Source organism: Moschus berezovskii, chromosome 23 (genome assembly GCF_049115385.1).
Source record: "Moschus berezovskii isolate FMDL1 chromosome 23, NW_MosBer_1.0, whole genome shotgun sequence".
Lineage (NCBI taxonomy): Eukaryota > Metazoa > Chordata > Mammalia > Artiodactyla > Moschidae > Moschus > Moschus berezovskii.
The window spans coordinates 19,895,235-19,912,029 of NC_142482.1; the positions used below are offsets into that span (position 1 = coordinate 19,895,235).

Sequence of the window (16,795 nt, forward strand, 5' to 3'; positions counted from 1 at the left end):
GGGCCAACAGGGGCCGGCTGGCGTAGGCAGCTGTCAGCTGGTGTCCGGCTGCTCTGGGGCAGGGCCAGAGGGCCTGGGAGGGAGAGGGAGGAAGGGGAGGAGGGGTCTGGAGGGATGTCAGGCCCTGGGCACCGACGGCCGAGTGCCTCAGGCCCCTGGTAAACTCTTGATTCCCTGTTTATGGGGTCAGGCTGGCGTGGGGGTCGTGTTCTCCCTTTCCCTCGTCTCCCCGCCTCCACCCCACTCCCGACAACGTCACTGCCAGTTTGCCCCGAGCAGCGGCTGCCAGAGAAGGACAGTCTTGGGCAAGACATTCAATCAACAGTCAGCTTGAGGACAATCAGTGCTGCAGGTGTTTTCGAGGCCCTCATGGGTACTGGATCCTCTGCTAGGCTGAGCCAGGAACCTGCCAGAACAGGGTCTGTTGTCAGGGGGTTACAGTCAGGGGCTTCGGTAAGTCACAGGGCAGTTCCAGGTTAAGTGTTTGGTGAGAGGACGGGGGAGTGGTGTGTGTGCGTTGGCGGGGGTGGGGGGTGGGGGGACGTGTGTGCTGTCACCAGGCTGGGGGAAGCAGGGAAGGTATCCTGGAGGAGGGGACCTACGGAGAAGGAGACCTGAAGGAGAAGGAAGGTCATCGGGTTTGGTGTGGGGGAGCGTGGTGAGGGGAGTGCTCAGAGGGGCGGGCATGGGAGTGGGGAGGGATGCCTTACAGTTCTCTGTCCTCAGCGTCTCGAGAGGCTCCCAAGGGCTTCACGCTAGAGAGAGCGGGGCTCCACTGTGTGTAGAGGGCTTGCTCTGGCCTGCTTTGGGGAGAGGATTTGAGGATCACAGGCAGACAGGCAGGTGCTGAGCCGCAGCTGCTGTCCTCCAGGTGCGTCCTGGCCTGGCAGGGAGAGCGGGCACGGGGTGGAAGCCACAGGAGGGTTTCTTAGATGTTTAGGAGGCAGGCTGGACAAGGTCTGGGGGGTGGGGTGAGCAAAGGACAGGGACGCAGCAAGGGGCAGACTTCAGGTCCGAGTGACACTGGACCAGGTATCAGGCAGGCCTGAAGTCCGCCCTTCAGGTGCCTGCAGCCAGCCTGCACTCCTGGCTGCGGTGCCTCTGGGTGCTGAGCCCAGCTGCCCTTCCTGCTGATGAACTCTTTTCCAGTTCCCCCCACCCCGGGTCTTCCCCTTCCTCGGACAGGGATTCCTGGGGTGCCCTGAGGCCTGGTTTAAAGCAGAGTGAGGATCCCAGGCACCCTCACCCTTTGCTCCCCAGCCCAGGCTTGCGAATTGCATTTCAGCAGGGAAAGCAGGTCCAGCTAAAAGGCTGGAGTCTGGTTACCTGGCCATGACCTTCCTTCCCACCGTCCTCCCTCATTCCCCTTTCCTTCCTGGCTGGGCTCAGATCCCTGTTTGGTAACCTCACAGCCAACACAGGCTGAGCAGGGGGGCCCCTAGAGGGGCAGAGGGGAGGGCCCACCATGGCCCTGAGGGGCGGATCCTGGGGGAATCCAGGGCCTCAGGAGGGTCAGTTCACCTTCCAGCGGTTTCTGTTTTTGCTTTGTTGTTGTAAAGAGCAAGATGCCACACTGACTCCTCACTCACTCATTAATTGGACAACGTTTTTGAGCACCTAGGATGTGATCTGAGACACAGCAGTGAGCAAAAGCACCCATGATGTGGGCCTTTCTGTTATGCAATCGGAGACCGCTCTATTTCTGTTTCCTGGCTGCAGCCAAGTTCTCTCCGTGGTCACTTTCCCGAAGCTTGGCCTCACCTGAAAGATGCCTGCTCCCTGCCTCTTTCCCCAGCCACGTCGGGGACCCTGTGACTTTGGGCCTGGTTCCTGTCTCTCCTCCAGGAGATCAGCCCTGACCAGCACCCGGCTCTTTTGTGGACTGAACATTCCAGACTAACTCTTAGCAGCCCCCATTTGGAGGTAGAAAGTGCCTGGGCTCATAAGCACGCTCCGGGCTTCCTGGTGGCTCAGACGGTAAAAAGTCTCCCTGTAACACAGGAGCCCCAGGTTCAATCACCGGGTCATGAAGATCCCCGGAGAAGGGAAATACTCCAGTATTCTCGCCTGGAGAATCCCATGGACAGAGGAGCCTGGCGGACTACAGTCCCTGGCAGGGCGAAGAGTCGGACACAACTGAACGACCAACACTACTGCCATAGGCACACTGCAACTATCTGGGGCCCATCCTCAAGTCAGAGGGGTGGGCTGGTCCCTCCCTGGCTTGCTCCCCCTTCGCCCGTCTGCCCACAGCCTCCCCTGACCTTTTCAGGACGCCCCTCCCCCAGCCCTTCCCTGCTGCCTGGCCCAGCAGCTCATCCAGCTCCACATCTTGTGGATTTCATGTCCCAGACTGGTTCCCTCTGCTCCTTCTCCATGGCTACTATCCTGCCGTTTCTCACATGATGGTTCCATAGCTCCTCGTGCTGTCCTCCCTTCAGCCATCCTCCCCAGACTGACGATTTAGAACAATTTGGGTCCCGTCACTTATCTGCTTGATACTCTTCCATGACTCCTGGTCCTAAGAAAAGTCCAAATACCTCCCCAGGGTCCAGGTCTCTGGCCCCAGTTCAACTCTGTGGTCCAGCCACACCTTGCGTGGGGCCTTGGCACCAGCTGTTCCTTCTGTCTGGGATGCCCTTCCCTCAGCTGTTTGCCTAGTTAACTCTTCACCCTTTAGAGGCCAGCTTGAACGTCACTTCCACCAAGAAGCCCTCCCTGACCTCTCTGATGTGGGCCACCAACTAGTACCTTTTATGCTTGCATGATTATTTGCTCCTGCCTGTTCTCCTTCCTCGAGGAGTGACTTGGCTCGTTTTGTTTGACAGCATGTGCCCGGCATGTAGCTCAGCGCATCTCCCGGCATACATGTTTGATGAACGAGTGAAGGGGTGAGCCCATTCTGGGTCTCTGGCTTCCCCTCCCAGCCTCTTCTTCCAGCTCTGGCTCTCACAGCTGGGGGTGTGTGGAGTCATGAGCCTTCAGGGATTCCCTCTCCTTTTACTGGCCCTGGGCATGGGGTCCTCGGCCTGGTCACTGCGACAGTTTTCCTTAGCAGCTCCCCTGTGACCCAGTTTTCTTGCTCTGGAGACAACGGCCCTCGGTGTTCCAGGATGTGTCAACACCCCTCCCACAGGGTAAACATCACAGAGCCACAGATCCTGCCAACCCAACTAGTTTCCAGAAAAATCCCCCCCGCTGCCCCTGCACGGGCCCCAGCTGGGTATCCCACCCTCTCCTTCCTTCCTTTCCCCCTTCCTGGTGGTGTGGTGTCCTCCAGGACAAGCGTTCAGACCGCTTCCTCCAACACTCCCCCTCTGTGTGAGGAGCCCCATTTTACAGACAGGAACATCGAGGCTTAGGGAGGAAGCACCCTCGGTCCTGTGAGCTCCTCCATGGTCTTTTTCTGTCTCCCTCTTTCTCTTCCTGTCAGTTAGGGCATGGACTGTCTGAGCTTTTTATTCACTTGCTCATTTTTTTTTTTCTTTGTTGTGCTGTGGGCTTGCAGGCTCTTAGTTCCCCGACCTGGGATTGAACCTGGGCCCTGCAGTGAAAGGGTGGAGTCCTAGCTACTGGACCATGAGGGAATTCCTAGTCTTAGCTCGTTGTCTCAGATTTTTATTTTTCCCTCACATTCTCTTGTTCCCTTTTCTTTTTCTGCTCATACTTCTTGTTCTCATTCTGCTGTGTTCAGGCCGTATGTGAGTTTACGTGCGTGTGTGTGTGCGTGTGTGAATCTGTGTGTGTGACTACAAGTGTGTGAATGTGCATGCTGACGGGAGCAGGTGTGACCCAGGTGTGGGTGTGTAAGCAAGTTGAGTGGGGGACAGTCTGGGCTCAACAGGATCGTCCTGATTAGCGGGCCTTTGGGATCGGGTTCTCTGTGGAGAGTAGGGGAATGGATTTTGCCCAGAGACTTGGGCCCTGAGGGACCCCACAAAGGCCCTGGGTGCCCCAAAGGGAATCACAGAGGAAGGTCCCTGGGCATGGCGGCCCTGGGCTTCCTTTGAGGCTGGCGTGTGGCTCTCGCTTGCTTGCCTCCCCAGGTCTCCCAGACTCTCCCTGAGCCGCCCAAGCCCTTTGGTATTTGGCCGCCTTGTCCATCAGCTGCCGCCCCCTTCCTAGAAAGCCCGGGATGGACCATGTGCTGCAAGATGGTGCTGGTCGCCGGCAGCTTCTCATGGTCTTGGGGAGCTGGGCGGCTGGCAACTGCCCCCGAATTGGGTCTGCACTGGCCTGACTGCCTCGCCTCCCACCCTGATCCCACGTGGGAGGGAACTTGTAGCCTGGATCCCATCCTGGACTTGGCATCACGGGCGGCCTGGGCTTCACTGGGATCCCAAACGGCTGACGAGCTATGACCTCTGGTGCTGCAGGGGCCATGACTGACCTTCCTCAGCCTCCACCCCCACAGGGAACCTGAAACTTTGAGGAGACTGCACCCAGCAGGGCAGGTGCCAAACCCTCTGTCAGTCGGCTGGGCTCCATTGACAAGGTTGCTGCAGGGATGTCGCCCACCAGTCCCGGGAGGAACGTCAGGGGGAGGCGAGAGCACAGGGTCAGGGGTGGGGGAGATGCTGGGGAACCCCCAGCGTGGCCACCCCCCAGCAGCAAGCTGTCGGAGGCACCTGCTCTTCACACGCACACTTTCCCTCATCTGACCCTCACATCCAGGGCAGAGTTGGGGCCATTATACCCTTGGTCACAGAGGAGAAACAGAGGCCCAGAGAGGCCGCGTGAGTGGTACAGATGGTGTTTGCACATGGGGCCCTGCTCCAGGCGCCAGCTTATCCACCAGTCAGCCCCACGGTCACACCCGCTGGGGCGAGGATACCCCCATTGAGGAGAGGCCAGATGCCCTAGTGAGCCCCCACTGCCCCAGGCCAGTCCGGGGCCGGGTCTGGGATGGGGAGGAGGCAGGAGGGAGGTGTGGCCGGGTCCCCATGTGGGGACACAGGCAGGGCACGTGGCACGGGGCTGGTTACGTTCCCAGCTCACATCTGGCCAGGGCTCAGCGAGGACCGCTTCCCCAGACAGCATTCAGGAGGGTGGATGCTCATGGGCTGTTAATCCAAGAAAGAGCCAGTGTGTGACGAGGACCAATTCCAGTTACATGTCAGGACTTTGGGATCTGACTCCTCTGGCCTTAACTTGCTTGAGGTCTCCCCGGAGGCTGACATCAAAGGCCACCAGAGGAAGGCGCCTGCCCTGCCCTGAGCCCTGGAGACTCTGCCGCTGTTCCTAGAGTGGAGGGAGGCCCTCCTAGAGGGCACAGGCTGCCTCCAGCCTTCTGGGCGTGAGAGGAGGGGCGTGGGGAGGGGCTGCCCCAGAGCAGCCCCCCAGAGGCTGAACCCCCCATGCCTTTAGTTTCCCCAGCTTCGCTGGTTCTGCTGGTCAGAGCAACGCTTTCCAGAAAGAAGTGAAATCTCAGAACATCCGCGCTGGAGGGGCCCTCAGAGGCCACCAGCTATAATCTTTTCATTTTACAGCAGAGGAGAGACAAAGCAAGATGACAAAGAAATGAAAGGTCTTGCCCAGAGTCACATAACTGTCAGTGGAAGAGCCAGACTTAAACCTGCAGCCTATGCTGCAGGGGGTGGGGGGCTGGTGAAGAGCGTGGATGGTGGGGGCACACACCTGGGTTTGAGTCTTAGCTCTGCCACTTCCTGGTGATGTGACCTGGGACGAGCTTCTCAACCTCACCGAGCCTCAGTTTTTGCATCTGTGAAGTGGGCATAATTTTCTTAGAGCTATTGTGACGTTTTGATGATGTTGTACAAATAAAAAATGTTTAGCACAGTGTTTGACACAAGATACTCCAAATGCTGGCTGTTATTATTATAAATGCCAGCAAGTCCTCACATGAATGGGCCTCTGTCAGGGAGGGTAACCACAGTGACCACATTTTCCAACTCTGAGTTCAGCTTCATGCCCTGAAATGGTTATATGGGGACAGCAGCTCAGAATATCTGAATTTGAGCCTGCCACCCCCACAATGCAGGACATGTGGGTACCACTGGAGCATGTGTGAAGTGCTGGGGAGCATAAGGAGGGCAAGGTTAACCAGCTTGCCATGGGGTGAGAAATTCAAGGCATCCAAGCTGGACCCTGAAGGGCACACAGGAGTCCTGGGCAGAGAAGAGAATGGAGGGAACAGCAAGGGGAAGATCATCCATGGAAGTCCAGAGGCCTCAGAGAGCGTGGAGTTCCCAGAAACCTTCAGAGTGGCTGGAGTGGCGGGGGTGGGGACAGAGGAGAGAGGAGCCCTTGTCTCTCCCCCAACTTTGAGGGGTGCTGCATTTTGACTATGAAGCCAGGACCACAGTTCCTGACAAGGGCCACCTTTCAGAACTAACATAATTTTTCTGTCATTTCACAGGTAAGGAACCGGAGACCCGCAGAGGGGGTGGCCTCCTGGGGACCCTAGCTGCGCGGGTAGAAGCAGGTAATGGCCCACTCTCAGGCCAGCTGTGGGTGGTGGGAGCAGGGGAGGACTGACTTGGGGAACCAGGGCTCCTGGGGCAATGGTCTGGCGCTGGCAGGAAGGGCCGCTTGGGCCTGTAAGAGTGATGGGCAGGGGTGACAGCCAGGGGCGGCTGACGCACATTATTTATGGCGTTTCTCCACGGGTCCTTCAGGGCTGTGAAGGTAATTGAATAAGTGAGCGTGAGCAAACGTGGGCGATCGTTTAATTGTGGCAGAAAATGAAGTTGGTTGCAGCTGGGGGCCGCCAGCCCATTACCGTCAGCCGTGGTTTCTGCTGAGCTGAGCACACGGGGCTGGGCGGCCATCCATCCTTGGCCCGCCCCGGCCCCGGCCCTGGGCGGCCCACCCTAGGCCAGCAGGGCCCGGGCAAGCTGATGATCAGGGAGTCTGTTCTTCGGGCAGCTGCTCCCCAGACCTCTTTCTCTGCCCCAGGAAGGCCCTGGAGGCTGCTACAGGTGGCGAGGGGCCTGGGAGGACCTGGGAGGGCAGGGGTGAGGCCTGGGCCTGGTGGCAAGAACGGGGTGGGAGGTTCAAATCATGACATTTGGCACAGAATGTCAGCAGACACGGATAAAGCCCTTGTCAAGCGCTGGGCACTGTTCTAACTACTAGTTGTTATCAACTTGGGTTAATCCTCTGATCACCCTGTAAGGGAAGTGCTCTTCTCATGTCCGGATTTCACAGATAAGGAAGCTGAGGCTCTGGCTGCTGGCTCCTCACCCTGGATTGAGAAGCTCTGAGATTCCGGGGCGGGGGGTCCTGATGTGTGGGGGCTGCTGCAGCAGCGACAGAGGGAAATTCAGTGAGGACCTGATCATGACGGTCCTGCGGGCCTCTGCAGGCGTTCTCTTCCTCGCCACTTGCCCTGTTTCAGCCTGGCTGGCCACCCACTGCCTGCCCCTCTGAGCAAGACCAGGGCAGAAGCCTGGACCTCAAGTTCCGAGGCAGGGGGAGGCCCTCGAAGGCCTGGCTAGCTCACCTCCAGAGCTCTGGCCCTCTGGCCTTTGCTGCTCTGGTGACCTTTCCAGCCCCTCTAAGGGGGCAGAGAAAATTAGGCTTAGGGACTTTCCTGGTGGTTCAGTGGCCAAGACCCCATGATCCCCGTGCAGGAGCCCTGGGTTCAATCCCTGGCCAGGGAACTAGATCCCACATGCCACAAGTAAGACGCGGCAAAGCCAAATAAATAAATAAAAATAAATATTAAAGAAGAAAGAAAGAAAATCAGGCCTGAGATGTGAGTAGCCAGTTCACCCTCCCCAGCAGTGGGGCAGCCACAATGGCCCCAGGGTGATCCATGCCAGGAAGGGCAGTCCAGCTGCCTGGGGGGCCAGGGCAGGGCTGGGTGCTGGGTCTAGACCTCGGGGGGCAGCCCTGGGCTTCCTGTGTTTTATCCAACACTCCCACTCTGGCACCACGCTCAGCTCTCACGTTGGGGGCACCCCATCCTCTCCATGCACCCAGGCTGCAGTGGGGCCCAGGGTGGAGCAGGGCCAGATTGTCAGCCTCGAGTTGGACCTCCTGGCTGCCTTGCTTGTGCCTGGAGCTTGGCTGCCCGGATGGCCTTGGGTGGCCACTCCCTCCAGCCTCTTGTCACGGTGCCTCTGTCCTCCCCGCTGGGGCGGGTGACGTACTGGTGGCGGCTGCCCCGGATTTCCATGGCCTGTGGGCTGCACGATTGCTTGCATGATCCACCCCACTCTGAGCTCAGAGGCGTGGATCCTCAGAGACTTCCTCCTCTCTCCAACTTGCATCCTCCGCCAACTGTGCTGTGGGTGTCTGAGGGCAGAGGTCCCTGTCTTTCTGCCTTTCACTCATTGGTTTATCCAGGCGGCACCTGCCGCGTACCAGCGTTGTGCTGGGTTTTGGGAATTTACAAAAATGAGTCAATAATGCCCTTGCAGTTGGTCCACACAGTGGAGTGAACACCGGGTCCACAATCCCCACTAAATGATGGCAAAGGGGCAGAAAGAGGCGCTTTGAGGGCAGAGGATGAGCCAGGAGAGGACTGAGGGGAGACTCAGCTTCGGGAGCTGCAACTAACATCTAGCTATCCTCACTTTGGGGAGGGCCTGTCATTGTAGGGATTGAACAAGGAAGAAGCTGGGAGGCCTCTGAGATGAGGCAGTTTGTCCTCCTGATGCAGGAGGAGGGGCTGAAAGCTGAAGAGTGAACCAGGCTCTGGGGGCTGGTGACGCCCTGCTTCTAGACCCAGGCACTGCCTGCAGGTTGGGGCTCCCACAGACAGAACAAGAGGGAGTGCCGGGAGGCCCAGTCTCAAGGCCAAGTCTGGAAGAGGTGATCTTAAAGGATGACTTCCACCAAAGTGAGCATAGAAATCAAGAAAGAAAGCAACCCCAGACCCGCAAGCAGGGGTCCAGCGTTGGAAGGTGGTGCAGGAGAGGCCTAGGACCCCAGGGTTCTGTAGGGAGAGTCCCGCAGGACTGGTCAGATTACCAAAGGCATATGACCACATCAAGAGGAGGGGGTTTTCTGTGCCACTCAGTTTGCAAGATCTTAGTTCTCTGACCAGGGATTGAACCCAGACCCCAGCAGTGAAAGCGCTGAGTCCTAACCACTGGACCTTCAGGGAATTTCCCCGAGAGAAGGTTTAAAGTCTGGTCAGAGGCTCTGGCGTAGATAGATGACGGGAACACAGAAATTTGAATGAACAAATAAACAAAAAGCCTCAAAAGGCAACTTGATTAACTTTAGGAAACAAAGAGTTTTCTAGGAGAGAAAATCTAATGACACCGCATGATTCAGATTCAATCCTATCGACATGCTGCAGCAGCAAAGTACACCTGAGATGCTGATTTCGTGAAAATGGGAGGAGACGTTGCGAGGTTGGGAGCGGGAGGGGAAATGCGTGATGGAGTACTTGAGTCTTAATGGAGGTAAACTTCTAATTGACAGTAAGAAATCAGTAGATACAATCTAAGACAGAAAAATCATGAATTTGTAGTATCTGCACATCAGGTAGAAGACAGACACCCAAGAGCAGGAGAAAATGACCAGTGGAGTTGAGAGTTGGCCTGGAGGTGGCAGGGGCAGTTTCTTTATCAGCTGTGAAATACTGTTTGATTCTTAACATTGTGTCCACGTGTGACCAGAAACGTTAAACTTACTTAAAAAGGAGGGGAGGATGTTTTGCCACAATTTAAAAAGAGGAAAGGGAAGGAAGAGGTCCCCAACATAAAGACCTGACGCACCAAGGCGGTCCCCCACTCCCATCCCCACCCCCCACCTCGGGCTCAGCTGAAGCCGGCAGGTGGACCTGGGCAGGTGGGCAGCCATGGAAGCAGAAGGCCAGCTCACGGGAGGTCCCAGGCAGATGTCATTGTGAGAAGCTAATCCTCGCTAATGGGTTAATTGTTGAACCTCTCAGATGTCACAAGGGCCCTTCAGCAGCTTCCGGCAGATTCTCCAAAGATATTCACTGGCTGGAAGCAGTGACCCTAAATCAGAAAAGCAACTCCTGGGGGACGCAGCTCTGGGCACGACCCTGGGGAGGTATGGAGGTAGCGTTGGAGGCCCAGAGTCTTCCCTGTTCTGGATTCCATGTCACATGCAGGAGCCGGAGGGTGAGTGTGGTGGGGTATGTGTGTGTGGGTGTGTTGGGGAGGGACATGTGTGCACGAGCACGCACAGGTGTGTACACAGGAGTGCACACGAGCCAGCGGATGTGCGGGCACGGGCACATGTGCATGGCGTCTGCTTGGAGGGCTGTGGTCTGTCCCGTCCAGTCTCACACCCCGAACCCCGGGGGCCGCCCTGGGAAACTCGCCTCCCTCCCCGTCAGGTGTCCCTGGAGCCGGGGAAGGAAATCCTGGAAACCCGCTCCCGCTCGGCTCTCTGCCTTGGCCTCTTCACGTTTTTCCTCTCCAGGACTTGAAGCGTTCTCTTCCTTCCTTGGACACACCTACTCGGAGGTGAGGCTCTGATGGGCTTGTATGTTTAAAAAGGGCAAAGTGTTAAGCTAAAGGAATGAATTTTTAATGGTGGGATTGCAGGCCTTTTTCTCTCAGGAGAGGTTCTGTTTGTTTTGGCTTTGGTTTGGTTTTGTCGGAGAAGTTTCGCCACGTCCCTGGAGCCACTCTGAAGCCCCAGGCTTCCTCCTGGACGCTGTCGGCCAGGGCCCTCTCTCAACTGGCACCAGAGTGCTCCCTGGGGTGGGAGTGTGGGGGGGTCATCAGCTTCCTCTGGCTCCAGAATGGGCCCCAGGCAGGGAAGGTTAGGGTTAGGGTGGGCGCACGAACCCTCTGCTCTGCCTTCAGCCCGCCCAGCCTTGGTACACCCTCCCCAGAGGGAGGCCGGGGCATCCCGGGGGGCCAGGAGTGACCTGCACTCCCTCCCAAGCGGTGGGGGCCAGGCAGAGGGCAGCACAACCACCCCGAGTCCGGCCGACAGTGGTGACACCCGGGCCAGCTCCTCTCACGCCATTGGGGGCAGCAAGCAGCCTCTCTGCAGGGGAGGCCTCAGAGGGGGCCAGGGGAGGGGTGAACCCCCGCCCACCCTCAGCCGCCAGGGGCCCACGCAGGGGCTCTGTGTGCCCGCTCAGGCTGCAGCGGTGTGACGGGCCCCCACCTCGTACTGACTGTCAGCGCAGCATAATTGCCAGCCACCTCGTCAGTCCTGGAGGACAGGAAGGGAGAAGGACCACCTCTGGAGACGCGGCTGAGTCCCTGCCCCTCCGTGGACCTGCTCTCCTCCTCCTCAGGCTTCTGCCCTGGGAGGCCCCCAGCGGAGCTGGAGGAGGGCCCAGCACCAGGGGTGGGTGTGATGCCAGTGCCCCCTTGGAGATCAGAACTGCTGGTCGGGTCAGCTGACCCCATCTCTGGCCACCTGAGTGACCCTCCTGGGGGACTGAACCTGGAGCTTGGGCTCCTGGGGTGCCAGCATCACTGCTGTGGTCTCCCCAGTCTGCCCAGAGGCCCCTAAAGCCCACTGTGTGCTCAGCCACGGGACTCCTCATCCGAAGCCGCCGAGCCCTCCTTTACCCATCCCCCGACCACCTGGCCCGCTGGTACCAGGACTGCCCTGCAGGGCAAGCCTCAACCCCGGGCCAGAGGCAAGGCCGCCTGACTCGGTGGTCCCTGCTGTCCCCACAGCCGGCGGAGAGGTTGCAGATGCCTCCCCTCCCTTCTGCTGTGCTGCTGACCCCTGCTGGCCATGCTCACACACCCCTGAAGGCCTCGCCTCCCTGCCCAGGCATCAAGTCACAGGGCTTGAATACTTCCCTGGACAGGGAGCTCATCACCCCCGGGCAGCAGCCTGCTCCTGGCAGAAATGCTTCGGCTTCTGAGACAAGTCCTTTGTGATGAGCTGACATCTGAACACCGGTTAATTCTGTCTGTTTACACATTTTCATCGTCCTCATCATTATTAATAGTGTCTACCTACTAGCACATTGCAGTATGTCAGCGAGTCCCTCCCCACTTGTGGAGTTGGTGCCTCTGCCATCTCCATTATATACTGATAGATGGGAAACCTGAGGTCCAGAGGAAGCGTGTCACCTAATTGTGTCACACGGCCAGAAAATCACAGAACCTGCGCTTCAGATTCAGAGCCCAGGCCCTTGCCAGCTAGGGGTGTGCCCATCCCAGTTCCACCATCTGCTTAGCTTCCCTCTCCAGCGTGTTCTTACTTCTCTGCCAGGGGCCACTACCCCACAAAGCTCATACCTTCTCCCCCAGACCCTGCAGATGGGCCAACTCCTCATCCAGGAAGTCCTCCTGAGACAGCCAAGGGGTATGGGGGGAATCCTTTTCCCCAGGTATCTTCTAATAGTGAGAGGAAGGGAGGGGTTCGGAGTGGGAGACAGGTGCCTTATTCAGAGTTCTCATGGGTCAAAAATCTTGGTTAAGCCTTAACCAAGAGCTTGCCTAAAACAAACAAAATGAAAAAAAAAAAAACTAAAAACAAGAGCTTGCCTAGTGTCATGCCATCTCAGTAAAGGGCAAGACCTTCAAACTCATCTAGTTCCATCCATCTGTTCCATGCTAGCATATCTGTTGTGTGCCCATGTAGCCTTTGCTTACATACCTCCAGTGATGGGGGGCTCATTATCTACCAAGGCAGTTCAAGGTTCACAGTATCAAGGGCCTTCCTTCTACAGAGCCAAGGTCTGTCTCCTTGAGGTTTCTGTTCATAGGCCCCAGCCCTGCCCCTCATGGGTCATCAGAACTAGCCTAACCGTTCCCTTATGATGTTTGGAGCAAGGGACCATATTCCTGCTGAACCTTCTCTCAGCAAAACCCACGAGAGGGGGCCAGTAAGAGATACCTCAGAGAAAATGAGGTGCCCATCAGACGGGAGTGCAACATCCCACTCCCAGTCCTCAGTTGAGCTGCCAGAACTCTGAGCCGGACTGTGTTAGCTTTGGGGTGGAGGGCGGAGAGGGTTCTTGGAGTAATCCTCCCACGTCTGCACCCCCCCGCCACCACATTGGGAAGTCCCAAGCCTGACTCTTGCTGGGATGTGTTTAAAGGGAGAGGCTGCCTGGGGGTGCCCTGGCCCCAGGAAAGGAGAGACGGGCATGGGGACCTGATTACCAGGTGGACAGAGAAGAGGGCAATCAGGCTTGCCCTGCGTAAATGGTACCTGCCCAACAGGACAACCTGACCAAACCAGGCTTCAGACTCACGTGCTCTGACTCCCAGTCCCGCTAACCTCAAACCTGGGTGGTATACCTTTACTGATGCAGCCACGATCGACTTCTCCATTGCTTCCCATAGACCTGACCATCAGCCTGTGGTCCCAAAGCCCTGCTGGAACTTAGCTCCGGCGCCCTCTGCGTCCCCAGTTCTGTGCAGTCAGGCCTGTGGCCCCGAGTGCTGGCATCTCATTGCCTTCCTCCTATGAGTTGCTATTCCTCGTCCATTCCTCCACACATGAAGGCAGGGCACAAATAAATCAATAAAACAAAAATAAACACGTTTGTCCCTGCTAAGTTTCATCTTGTTAGATCCACCCCATCGCTCCGGCCTGTCAACTTTCCTTTAGATCCCAGCTTTGTCATCTGGCATATTTGCTATCATCCCCCCAGCAGTGTGGCATCTGCAAATTTGATAAAGTACATGGAGTGTGTGTGTCTCAGACGAAATCCCCTCCCCCAACTGGGTGGCTGGAGCACAGTCATGCATAAGCGCGTGTCCATACACATACGAGCACACACACTCTTCGCTCCGTCCGGGCCCCATCAGCCACCTTCAAGATCATGGGGGGGTGACCCTGAGCACCTGTGCCCCCACAGAGGACCTGGCACTCGGCAGACGTTGCTGTGCATGTAAGGGGGTTGGGACACTCTGGGGACCTCTGCACCGTCTCACCTCCCCTGGCCATTGTTCCATCAACGTCTGACCTGCCTGTGCCCTGCCAGCCTCTTCCACCGAGGTCTTAGGTCTTCTGGATGGCCATGTGGCCCTCCCTGCCTCCCCTGCTAAACATGCAGCGCCTCCCCGCCCCCGTTAGGTTGTGACAGTGCCAGCCCAACTGCCTGGAGTGAGGACTCCTTCTCCCCCGCACCTGCTGGGCACCAGCCCTCTGATCCTTCTCTTCAAGGGACCCCAGACTTCGTCTTTGCGGTAATTGCATAGCAGGGGTAGCCAACTCAGAAAGATCCAGATCCTCACTGCAGAGGCCTGCCAGACACTGCTTTGGAAGAATGAAAAAAAACCCCAAGGCCTAGACTGATCTTCCAGAATCTTCTAGTCCACTCCCAGCCTCCAGGCACTGGATGTTGGATTGGCGGGGTAGAGGGATCAGGCAGTTTCCCCCTCCTCCCCTACTGTGACACCAGCTCCTCCAGAAAGGTGGCAAACGTTAGTTATGTGTAGTCTTCAGCTGATGCTAGTAACAAACTCCCCGATTCCCGGTGGCTGACACCAACATACAGTAATTTCTTACACTATCACCCTGGGGGTCCACCCGAGATCCAGCCTAAGCTGTTGTTTCTCCAGGACTCAGGGCTCGGCAGCAGCATTGAACCACAGCCGAGGAAGTACGGCAGATGCGCACCGGCTCTCGAAGCCTCCGCCTCCCAGCACCATTGTCACTTTCATGTCATTGGCTAACGCAAGTTACGTGAAAGTGAAAGTCGCTCAGTCGTGTCCAACTCTGTGACCCCATGGACTATACAGTCCCTGGAATTCTCCAGGCCAGAAGACTGGAGTGGGCAACCGTTCCCTTCTCCAGGGGATCTTTCCAACCCAGGTATTGAACCCAGGTCTCCCGCATTGCAGGTGGATTCTTTACCAGCTGAGCCACAAGGGGAGTCCATGGTCAGGCCCAATTTTCAAAGAGAGTAGGGAAGTGTGATCTTTTCTTGTGGCGGGAATTTTGGCAAATGGCCTCGGTGATTCTTCTGCCCACTAGCCGATCCTGTCCCTCAGAGGGGCCTGAGTTCCCAGCATACCACTTGGATGCTGGCTCTCTGAGTCCAGCGTGGGCTGGTCTCACCCTTTCCTCCCTACCGTCTGTGTGCGGATGTGGCTCTCGTCTCTCGCATTTCTGCTCCATGGTGCATGTCTTGTCTTTTCTCGTCCAGTCTGGGTGTTCTACTCCTTCCTCTGAGAGGCCCTCCTCCACTTCCTGCTTGGAGAATCCTGTGGACAGAGGAGCCTGGCAGGCTACAGTTCACAGGGTCGCAAAGAGTTGCACACGACTGAGCAAGTGAGCACATACCTCCCCCTCCTATCTCCAGTGCTGCGCGAGAGGGTGTGCTCTGGCCCAGGGGAGGCCCGGGGCTCCGTCCCCAGTGGCTGACCAGGAGGTGGGCCCCACTCACGTCCATCTGATTCCTTCCCATCTCTCCCTCCCTCTGATGTCTCAGAGCGGCAACAGCCAGGTTGGGGAGCCCTCTGAGAACATGTGGCCATGGCCAGGCCCTGGTGCCCCCCGTGAGCCTGGATGGATCTCAGAGGCCCCCTCACCCTTGCCTCTCCAGGGACTGGCTTCTGTGAGCACGTGCGCACACCTGGTGCCCAGATTTGTCTGAGCTTGTTTTTGTCACTTCCAGCTGTAACACACACTCCTGGGGACCTTGTCCCTACCTGTATCTGTTCTATCACAAGCAACAGACCACCCAAAATATGGTGGTTTCGTGTGATAAAATTTCATAGAAACACACACACACACAGTGCATGTCAGACTGCTGCTGCTGCTAAGTCGCTTCAGTCGTGTCCGACTCTGTGCGACCCCATAGATGGCAGCCCACTAGGCTCCTCTGTCCCTGGATTCTCCAGGCAAGAACACTGGAGTGGGTTGCCGTTTCCTTCTCCAATGCATGAAAGTGAAAAGTGAAAGTGAAGTCGCTCAGTCGTGTTCAACTCTTCGCGACCCCATGGACTGCAGCCCACCAGGCTCCTCCATCCATGGGATTTTCCAGGCAAGAGTACTGGATTGGGGTGCCATTGCCTTCTCTGCATGTCAGACTGGTGAAACCTAAATAAGTGAATAGTTACTCTCTCAAGGTCAGTTTCCTAGTTTGGACAGGGTACACGATTCTGTGAGGTCGCTGGAGGAGCTGGGCTGAAGGGTACAGGAGAAATTGCAGTACTGGTTTTGTATCTCTTTGTGAGTCAAACGATTTCAAATGAAGAAGTTATAATAATAACACAGGGACTTCCCTGGTGGTCCAGGGGTTGAGACTCCACCGTTCCGCTGTAAGGGGCGCAGATTTGATCTTTGGTTGGGAACTAAGATCCCCGTATGCTGCACGGCACAGTCAAAAAATTAAAAAAGCGAAAAAAAAACAGACTTAGAAGCTTAAGATAACACCAGGCATTTACTCCTGATCCTGCGATTTTGGCACTGTTGGAGGGGGATGGCTGATCTCTGCTCACCTGGGACTGGGGCACCAGTTGGGATGCTGCACCAGCTGGGGCTGGCAGGCATCTGTCTCCCCACAAGGTCTCTCCAGCAAGGCAGCTGTGCCTCTTTACTTAGTGGCTCCAGGCCCAAGAGGGTGAAAGCAGAAGTGACAAGGCCCCCAACGCCTCTGGCCAAAATTAGCCAGTGTCCCTCTGGCCACGTTCCATTGGTCAAAGCTGACCCAGGGCCAACCCAGATTCAAGGAAGAAGAAATACCACTTGGATGCGTGTTTTCTGGGTCCAGTGTGGAATGTTCTTCCAAGAGAGGGAGGAAGTGGCAGAGAACCTGCAGCATCTTTAACTCATGGCCATCACTGATGTGTCAGAAGCTTCTGAATTTGCCCCTGGGGGTCTGGTCCAGCCTCCTCACTGGGGATGTGGGGGTAGAGGCTGGAGAGTGGAGGGGGGTCAGCCACACAGAAGGGCGTGGGTTTAGGAG

General features: G+C 57.0%; 1 long non-coding RNA gene across 2 annotated transcripts; it reads left to right on the forward strand.

Annotated features, from left to right (window-relative positions):
• Positions 1-56: 56 nt before the first annotated feature.
• LOC129543849 (uncharacterized) lies at positions 57-14,712 on the forward strand. 2 transcript variants are annotated; one of them, XR_008683344.2, is made up of 5 exons: positions 57-453; positions 6,380-6,445; positions 9,872-10,067; positions 10,286-10,415; positions 11,045-14,712. It is a non-coding gene; the product is annotated as an uncharacterized LOC129543849 (long non-coding RNA). The 2 variants fall into 2 exon arrangements; XR_008683343.2 differs by lacking the exon at positions 11,045-14,712 and having other exon boundaries at positions 58-453; positions 10,286-11,010.
• The last annotated feature ends 2,083 nt before the right edge of the window (positions 14,713-16,795 follow it).